The following is an 8,993-nucleotide window of genomic DNA, read 5'->3' as shown; positions in this document are numbered from 1 at the left end:
ATGAAAGTCTTAATGAGGAGACGATTTGTGCCAAACCACTATTATAGAGACTTATATATGAAGCTCCAAGGTCTGAATCAAGGTTATAAGACAGTAGATGAATATCATAAAGAGATGGAGATAGCAATGATTCGGGCTAATGTTGTTGAGGATAGAGAAGCCACCATGGCTAGATTTCTTAATGGGTTGAATCGGGACATTGCTAATGTGGTTGAGCTACAACACTATGTGGAGCTAGAGGACATGGTTCACATGGCGACGAAGGTGGAGAGACAACTTAGGAAGGGGCATGCTCGGCCAGCGTTTAATTCGGGTTCGTCATCATCTTGGAAGCCGAATCTAAAGAGAGAGGGCACTGTCCGCCCAAGATCCTTTGGTCCTTCTAGAACTGAACCACCAAAGGCTAAAGTTGATGTCCCTACAGATGCCAAAGGTAAATCTGAAACTCAAACTAAACGTACTCGTGATGTTAAATGTTTCAGGTGTCAGGGACATGGACATTATGCTTCAGAGTGTCCAAACAAGAGAATCATGATGATTAGAGATAATGGTGATGTGGAATCTGAAAGTGACAGTTCTGATTGTGAAAGCATGCCACCATTAGAGGATAGTGATGGGGATGAGTTAGCATTACCGGTTGAGGAGTCCTTGGTTATAAGGCGAACACTTCAGGTTCAGGTCAAAGAAGATGATACTCATGAACAAAGGGAGAACATCTTCCATACGCGTTGTTACGTACAAAGAAATGTGTGTTGTTTAATTATAGATAGTGGAAGCTGTGTTAATGTTTGCAGTGCCACCCTTGTTAGTAAACTGAATTTGTGTACTGCTAAGCATGCAAAACCATATAGATTGCAATGGCTGAATGATAGTGGTGAAGTGAAAGTGACTAAACAGGTTGTGGTTCCATTTTTCGATTGGAAAATATGTTGATGAAGTTCTGTGCGACGTGGTACCAATGCAAGCAAGTCATATCTTGTTGGGGAGACCATGGCAATATGATAGGAAGGCAATTCATGATGGGGTTAAAAATAGGTATACCATTGTAAAAGATGGTAAAACCATCACTCTTGTACCTCTTACACTCAAACAGGTGTATGATGATCAAATAAATCTAAAAAGTGAGCATGAGGCAATGAGGAGAGAAAATCAAGGTGAGGAACAAGGGGAGAGAAGACCATCAGATTCGGCTAGAACCCAAACCACTACAACCCTTTCGGCCACCCATCCAAATACAAGCAAATATTCGGCCAACACTCCAAACAAATCAAACCATTCGACCACAACTCAAAAACACCCAAATCTGGCTGAGAGTGGAGGTAAGACAAGAGGAGTGAAGAAAGTCAGCAAGTGTGATGAGAATTGTGTGGAAAAACTAAAGAAACAACCCAATTTTTATGCTAGAGAGGGTGAGGTCAGATCTGCATTTTTCACTAACAAGCCAATGATCTTACTTGTGTACAAAAAGGCTTACTTTAATACTAATGATCTTGATCATATTGTGCCTAGTGTTGCTATTTCTTTGTTGCAAGGATTTGATGATGTGTTCCCCGACGATATTCCTAGCGGATTACCACCATTGAGGGGGATAGAGCATCAGATTGATTTCGTACCCGGAGCTTCAATTCCTAACCGACCAGCTTATAGAAGCAATCCCGAGGAGATGAAGGAGCTTCAAAGGCAAGTTGATGAGCTGATGGAAAAGGGCTATATTCGTGAGAGTATGAGCCCGTGTGCTGTACCCGTGCTACTTGTGCCAAAGAAGGATGGAACATGGAGGATGTGTGTTGATTGTCGGGCCATCAACAACAAAACGGTAAAATATAGACATCCCATTCCTAGGCTTGATGACATGTTAGATAAGTTACATGGATCCTGTATTTTCTCTAAAATTGACTTGAAAAGTGGGTACCATCAAATTAGGATGAAAGAAGGTGATGAGTGGAAAACAACATTTAAGACTAAACATGGTTTGTATGAATGGTTAGTAATGCCGTTTGGACTTACAAATGCACCTAGTACATTTATGCGCTTAATGAATCATGTTTTGCGTGCATTTATAGGTAAGTTTGTGGTTGTGTATTTTGATGACATTTTGATATATAACAAGAACTTAACTGAGCATCTTGATCATTTGCGTAATGTACTTAGTGTGTTGCGTAGTGAGAAATTGTATGCTAATTTTACAAAGTGTGCTTTTTGCATGGAAAAAATTGTGTTTCTTGGCTATGTTGTAACTACACAGGGTATCGAGATGGATGGGGAGAAAGTTAAGGCCATCCGGGATTGGCCTACACCCAAATCGGTAAGTGAGGTAAGGATTTTTCATGGGTTAGCTAGTTTTTACAGGCGTTTTGTGAAAGATTTTAGTACAATAGCTGCCCCTTTAAATGAAGTTGTTAAAAAATCAGTTGGGTTTAAATAGGGGGAGGAACAAGAATTGGCATTTGTTCTTTAGAAAGAGAAATTATGTTCTGCACCTGTTTTGGGTTTACCTGACTTTACGAAAGCATTTGAAATAGAATGTGATGTGTCTGGAATAGGAATAGGTGCTGTTTTGATGCAGGATCGGAGACCTATTGCGTATTTCAGTGAGAAGTTAAGTGGAGCGACCTTGAACTATCCAACTTACGATAAAGAACTCTATGCATTGGTAAGAGCACTTGAGACATGACAGCATTACTTGTGGCCAAAAGAGTTCGTAATCCATTCGGATCATGAGTCCTTGAAACATCTGAAAGGATAAGGTAAGTTGAATAGGAGGCATGCAAAATGGGTTGAATTCATTGAAACTTTCCCTTACGTAATCAAGTATAAGCAAGGGAAAGAGAACATCGTAGTTGATGCACTCTCACGTAGGTATGTTCTTTTACACACCATGAATACTAGATTGTTAGGTTTTGAATATGTGAAGGAATTATATGATAATGACTCTGACTTTGCTGAGATTTATAATGCATGTGGACATTCGGCTTTCGGTAAGTTTTATTTGATGGATGGTTATTTGTTCAAAGAGAATAGATTGTGTGTTCCTGCTAGTTCTTTGCGTGAATTGCTTGTTCGTGAAGCACATGGGGGTGGTTTAATGGGTCACTTTGAGGTTGCGAAAACCTTGGATGTATTGCATGAGCATTTCTATTGGCCAAAGATGAAAATAGATGTGCAACGAATTTGTGAACAGTGCATTGCTTGTAGAAAGGCAAAATCTAGAGTACAACCGCATGGACTATATGCACCACTACCTGTGCCTACTGAACCTTGGGTAGATATCTCTATGGACTTTGTTTTAGGTTTACCTAGGTCAAAGAAAGGTAGAGACTCTATCTTTGTTGTGGTTGATAGGTTTTCTAAAATGGCGCATTTCATTGCATGCCATAAAACAGATAATGCATCTCATATCGCAGATTTGTTCTTTAGAGAGATTGTACGTTTGCATGGCATTCCTAAGAGTATAGTGTCAGATCGTGATGTTAAGTTCCTTAGTTACTTTTGGAAGACCTTATAGGGAAAGTTGGGAACTAAACTCTTATTTTCGACAACATGCCATCCTCAAACAGATGTACAAACTGAGGTAGTGAATAGAACATTATCCTAACTTTTACGTGCTGTAATTCAAAAGAATTTAAAAAGTTGGGAAGAATGTTTGCCTTTTGTTGATTTTGCTTATAATAGAACTGTGCATTCAACTACTACTTTTTCTCCTTTTGAAATTGTTTATAGTTTTAATCCACTAACTCCTATGGACTTAATTCCTTTACCTTTTGAAGAAAGGGTAAGTTTAGATGGTGAAAAGAAGGCAAAGATGGTGAGAGAACTCCATGAGGGAGTTCGACTACAAATAGAGAAAAAGAACATACTTTACGCTTCTAAAGCAAATAAGGGACGTAAACTGGTTGTTTTCCAACCCGGTGATTGGGTATGGGTGCACATGCGTAAGGAACGATTTCCTAACCAAAGGAAATCAAAATTACAACCTCGTGGGGATGGTCCTTTTCAGGTTTTAGAGAGAATCAATGACAACGCATACAAAATTGACCTTCTAGGTAAGTATAGTGTTAGAGCTACCTTTAATGTTGCTGATCTTACTTTGTTTGACACAGATTTTGATTCGAGGTCGAATCCTTTTGAGGAGAGAGAGGATGATGCGGACCAGCCCAGAAACACCAGCAAGGACCCATTACATGTTCCAAATGGACCAATGACTCGGTCCAAGACAAAGACATTGAAAGACGCATTGAATGCATTGGTTTTGAAGGTTTCCACCAAGTCAGAATTGAAAGGTCCATCGGAGTATCAAGAGGAGATCCTAATACATCTTATCCATGTGCAAGAGGGGTCCAATACAACCTTATTTGGGCCATGAGATAAGGGCTTTATTTTATTTTGTTAGCTACAGCCCAAGGCTTGTTTGGATTAAGTTATGGGCTTTTCATTTTAGGGTTTTGAGCCAGTTTTGAGTGGACCTCATATAAGTCCACATAAAGGGTCCATTAGGGTTAACTTTTCAAGAACTATTTAAACTCATGTAGGCTAAAATTTCGGCAGCTTTTGATGATTATTATTCTGAATTTTTCAGTTTTAACGTGTGAGAGTGATTCTTGCATTCTTCAGTTCTTGAACGAACTGAATTTGACTTATCGAAGATTAATTGGCTTCGTGGCGTCATTCTACTCATTCCAATAGTGTTGGTGCCTTGGGGCAGGTTTCCATTGTGTCGCACTCATATCAGACCTATTTCGGCTTTTCGGGATCAGATCTCAATCTTGATTGTGGGTTGCGTGATCACGAGGTTTGCATCACTTGTACTTAGATTTTTAATGATAATATTTCATTGTTCATGTAGTTCTTTTTAGAATGTTAGTGTATGGTATATCTTGAGAGGTTATGTGTTTTTTATTGTTGATTCATGAACTATAGTTTATTGATTACAGCAGGTATGAATTTGAAGATGTTGTTATGTCTTGTGTAATATGTATATACGGATAGGTATTTGAAGCAATTGCATTGCTAGCAGTATTATCACATTTTTTTTAAAATTGTAATTTTGATGAAATTCCTATGCATATAACATTTTGTTAGGAAAAAATATTCAATAGAAGGTTCTGAAAGCTCGGTTAAAGCATCCTGGAGTAAAGAGATGCTACATATATTTTATGATATTTATACTGTCACTATTAAGAAAGGAATGAGGCCAAGCACTTATTTCGATAAGGCCGAATGGAAATTTGTTATGGTTGTCTTCAAAAAGAAAAATGGTCATGCTTTAGACTTAACAAAAAAACAAATGGGATGGTATAAAAAAGAAGTGGAAGATTTGGAAAAAACTGATTTTTGAAACAGGAGTAAGATTGAATAGGGAACTTGGAACTATTAGCATTAGTGATGAGTGGTGGAAGAAAAAAACTCAAGTTAGTTATTGATACCCATGTTTCCTAGATTTGTCTTTGTCTTGTCCTATTTCTTAAACCATTTAGCACATTTTGTATAGTTTATGCATTTGCTCTTTGATATTTCTACCATATAGGAAATCAGAGGATTGACACGACCAAAAGATTGATGTCTTCTCCCAAGTGAAGGAGTGTCGAAGTAATAAATAACCCGACAAGACCGGGGTCGAACCACAGAGAGGTTAATTATATAAATTATAAATAACAAGACAACAACAACAACAATAACAATAATAGTAATAGTAATAGTAATAATACTCAGTACGTGGCGTTGTTATACTTGAGAATGATCTAAAAGATCGGGTCACAGGTTTCCAGCCTATATACTTAGTTTATGAAAATATCAAAGAGATAAATTATATAATATAAACAGAATGTAAATAATAATAATAATAATAATAATAATAATAATAATAATAATAATAATAATAATAGTAATAGTAATAGTGGTAGTGGTAGTAGTAGTAGTAGTAGTAGTAGTAGTAGTAGTAGTAGTAGTAGTAGTAGTAATAATAAAAAGAAAAGAAGGAAGAAATTAATGAGAACTTTGAGATGAAAAATTAATGTAAGGATTAAACAATGATAAAAACAAATGTCAAGGTTAGAGGATCCACCAATGGTATTTCAAAGAAGTATAGTATAAACTCTTATTACTCAATTTGAAAACCACACACGGAGGAGGTTCCAATCGGATGATTTGTCATTAATAGCTCATCATAAATTATTAACATGATCATATTAATTATCTTATTTACATAACACCAAACTTTTAAATATTGTCAGGAATTCATGATGTTAACTGATGTTAACAACAAATCAAGTTCCTTTCATAGCCCAGGTGTAGGTAATACCATACGGTTGGGCTATGAGAGTGCCAAGCATTTGTTGTACCAAGCGTTATACAACACAAATCTAGATTAACCATTTAACAAGCAAGGTATTAAGAATTAGTAAGATAAAAAGATAAGACATGTTAATATTAAACATTAAGGTCCATGTTGAGTTTACACCATACTTATTCTTACACCATAAGTGTAACCTTTTCACCTTGACATAATAAACTTAACTAAATATAATGAAGAAGAGAAACATAAATAAACAAAATAAGAATATAAATAAGATACAAGTTAACTAAAAAAAGGAAAGGAAATGAAAAGCATAAACAAGATATTAATGAAAGCAAAACTTAAAAATTACAAAAAAAAATATATATATAAGAGAGAAATAAAGAGTATGAACTTGATCTGAACAACCAAGCTTCCAAATACATGGCAAATGCCTCCTTTTATAGGCCAAAATTCAGAATTATTGATTTGATGACTAATTGTTGAGTGGGTGGCCAACTCTTGACTTTGTGATGATCCTTATCTTTTTGTCTAAATAAAACGAAAATGCTAGCATCAGAACTGGGTCCACTTAAAAACATGAAAGTTGCAGGAAATTATCTTAACAAATCTGTGTAAAAATTTGAGGTCATTTGGACTTCTAGAACTCCAGATATGAGCCAAACACTGAATAGTGTTCGGTCTACAGGACAGATTCGAACTTCTCTATTGTTGCTATAATTTGGACTTGAAAACAACCTTCTTAGATCTTGATGAAAACATGAAAGTTGCAGGCTTATGTCTTACTAAATCTGTGTAAAAATTTGAGATCATTTTGACATCTAGAACTCGAGATATGACCCAATTACCGAACAGTGTTCCAGTTTGGACTGCACCAACATCTCTTTTCTAAGCTTCACCCTCTCTTTGTCCTTTCAATTTTCATACTTGAACTCATCAATCAATCCTTTGATTTATATGATAGGCCTGCATTTAAGATGAACATTTACCATATATTAAGGCATTTTATAATATTAGACTTGTTATTATAAAACATGCTTTAGTTAAGGAGTTATTGATACTTTAAGTGCAAAATGATGATATAAAACCTTGATAAATATTCACTTTTAAGTACTAATCAAGTATCTAAAAAGTTTAGACATGCTGGGATTGAACCATCACTTTGTAGTAAGTTTGATAGAATGTTCAGCAATGTTGTGGTGACTGAACACTATGCTTGGACTCCATCTTTCAGATCTTTACTTGATGATGATGTTGTGAATCAAAGCACTCAATATGTTCATGTTAATGAAGAAGAAAATCTAGAGGAAGGAAGTGGTGATTTCGAGGAGGATGTCATTTCCAATTACACAGATGATGTTTGCAATTTAGTTACTAGAGTTAATATGAGAAATAACAGTACCACAAATAACAGTGGAAGAGAGCAATATGATGGGCAAAGCAAAAAGAAAAGCAAAAAAACTCATGGAGTTGGAGCTTAAATGCTTTCACATTGGGATCATCTAATTGATCATGTTTCGATAAGGAATGATAGTATGGATACGATAGGATATAACATTAGTGAGGTGATGGCAAAGATCCATTCCATACCCGACATTATTTTCGGTGATGACTTATATTGCTTAGATATGGAGTACTTGTCTAGGAGGAATAAAAGAGAGATATGGGCATTAATAGGAGATCTTGATAGGAAGTACCAATGGCTGCAAAAAAAATATATATACCAGAGAAGTCAAAAGCACTAAATAAAGGTTAGTATTGCTTTAATGATGCTTTCAGTTTTTGTTCTTTCCCGAAGAATGATGTTGTGATTAATTAAAATTACTTACTATCAATTACTTAAACAATTGCATGTTATAAGAGTTTTGTTGTGCTACCAAATGATGTGCAGGTTTGGAATAATACGATATATTTTTAAGGTTGATGTATTGAAGCATGAAGAGTAGTGCTGATTTCGGTAGAGAACCACCTTTCTTAATTATGTTTATGAATTGCTAATCTAACTTGTTTTCAATTTAATGGAATATTGGTAACACTTGTTGTGTTGTCTGTTGTTATGTTTGGGGATAATTATTATGAATGGTCTTTATTGTGTTTATGGATTACCAATGTAATATGTTTTACATGTAATGAAATATTGGTAAACTTCTTGTATTTTTTGTTGTGATATTGATAGTGAATTATTATGAATGTTGATGGTGAATTGTTATCCTGAGATAATTGGTTTTTTATTAATATATTGAAAGCTATATTTACTGAATATTATGTTAATTTTCCTCCTAAACCAACCGGATTGCAACATCTTAAGAGAAACTGGACATACAGATTCCTGTTCATTCTCTGTATACTGCTTGTCAGTTGAGTTTGAAAATGCTAGCCAATTTCAGGTGCCATAAATTTTGTTGATCTTGTGTTATTGAAGAAAGCATGTACACATATGTTAGACTTTTGTTTTTCCTTACTATGTGCATTATTCAAAAATGTTATATGAACTGTGTTCTTGTTGGTCGAAACAAATATAATAATTACTGTCAATTGCTATGGCTTCCAATGATAAATATAATCATAATTGTAAGTGTTTAGTACAGTACAATATTCCAGTTGATTTAGTTTTCTTAATAGTAATTAATATAAAGCTATAGGTTGAAAGGATATTGTGTACATACAATTGAAAAGCAAGCTAGATTGTATAAAAACATCA

The 8,993-nt window shown here is 35.2% G+C and overlaps 1 pseudogene; it reads left to right on the top strand.

Annotated features, from left to right (window-relative positions):
• Positions 1 to 7,773, top strand: LOC140955312 (uncharacterized; annotated as a pseudogene).
• The last annotated feature ends 1,220 nt before the right edge of the window (positions 7,774 to 8,993 follow it).

The sequence above is a fragment of the Populus alba genome, chromosome 2 (assembly GCF_005239225.2).
Source record: "Populus alba chromosome 2, ASM523922v2, whole genome shotgun sequence".
Taxonomy (NCBI): Eukaryota; Viridiplantae; Streptophyta; class Magnoliopsida; order Malpighiales; family Salicaceae; genus Populus; species Populus alba.
This window is presented reverse-complemented; position numbering and strand designations above follow the sequence as displayed.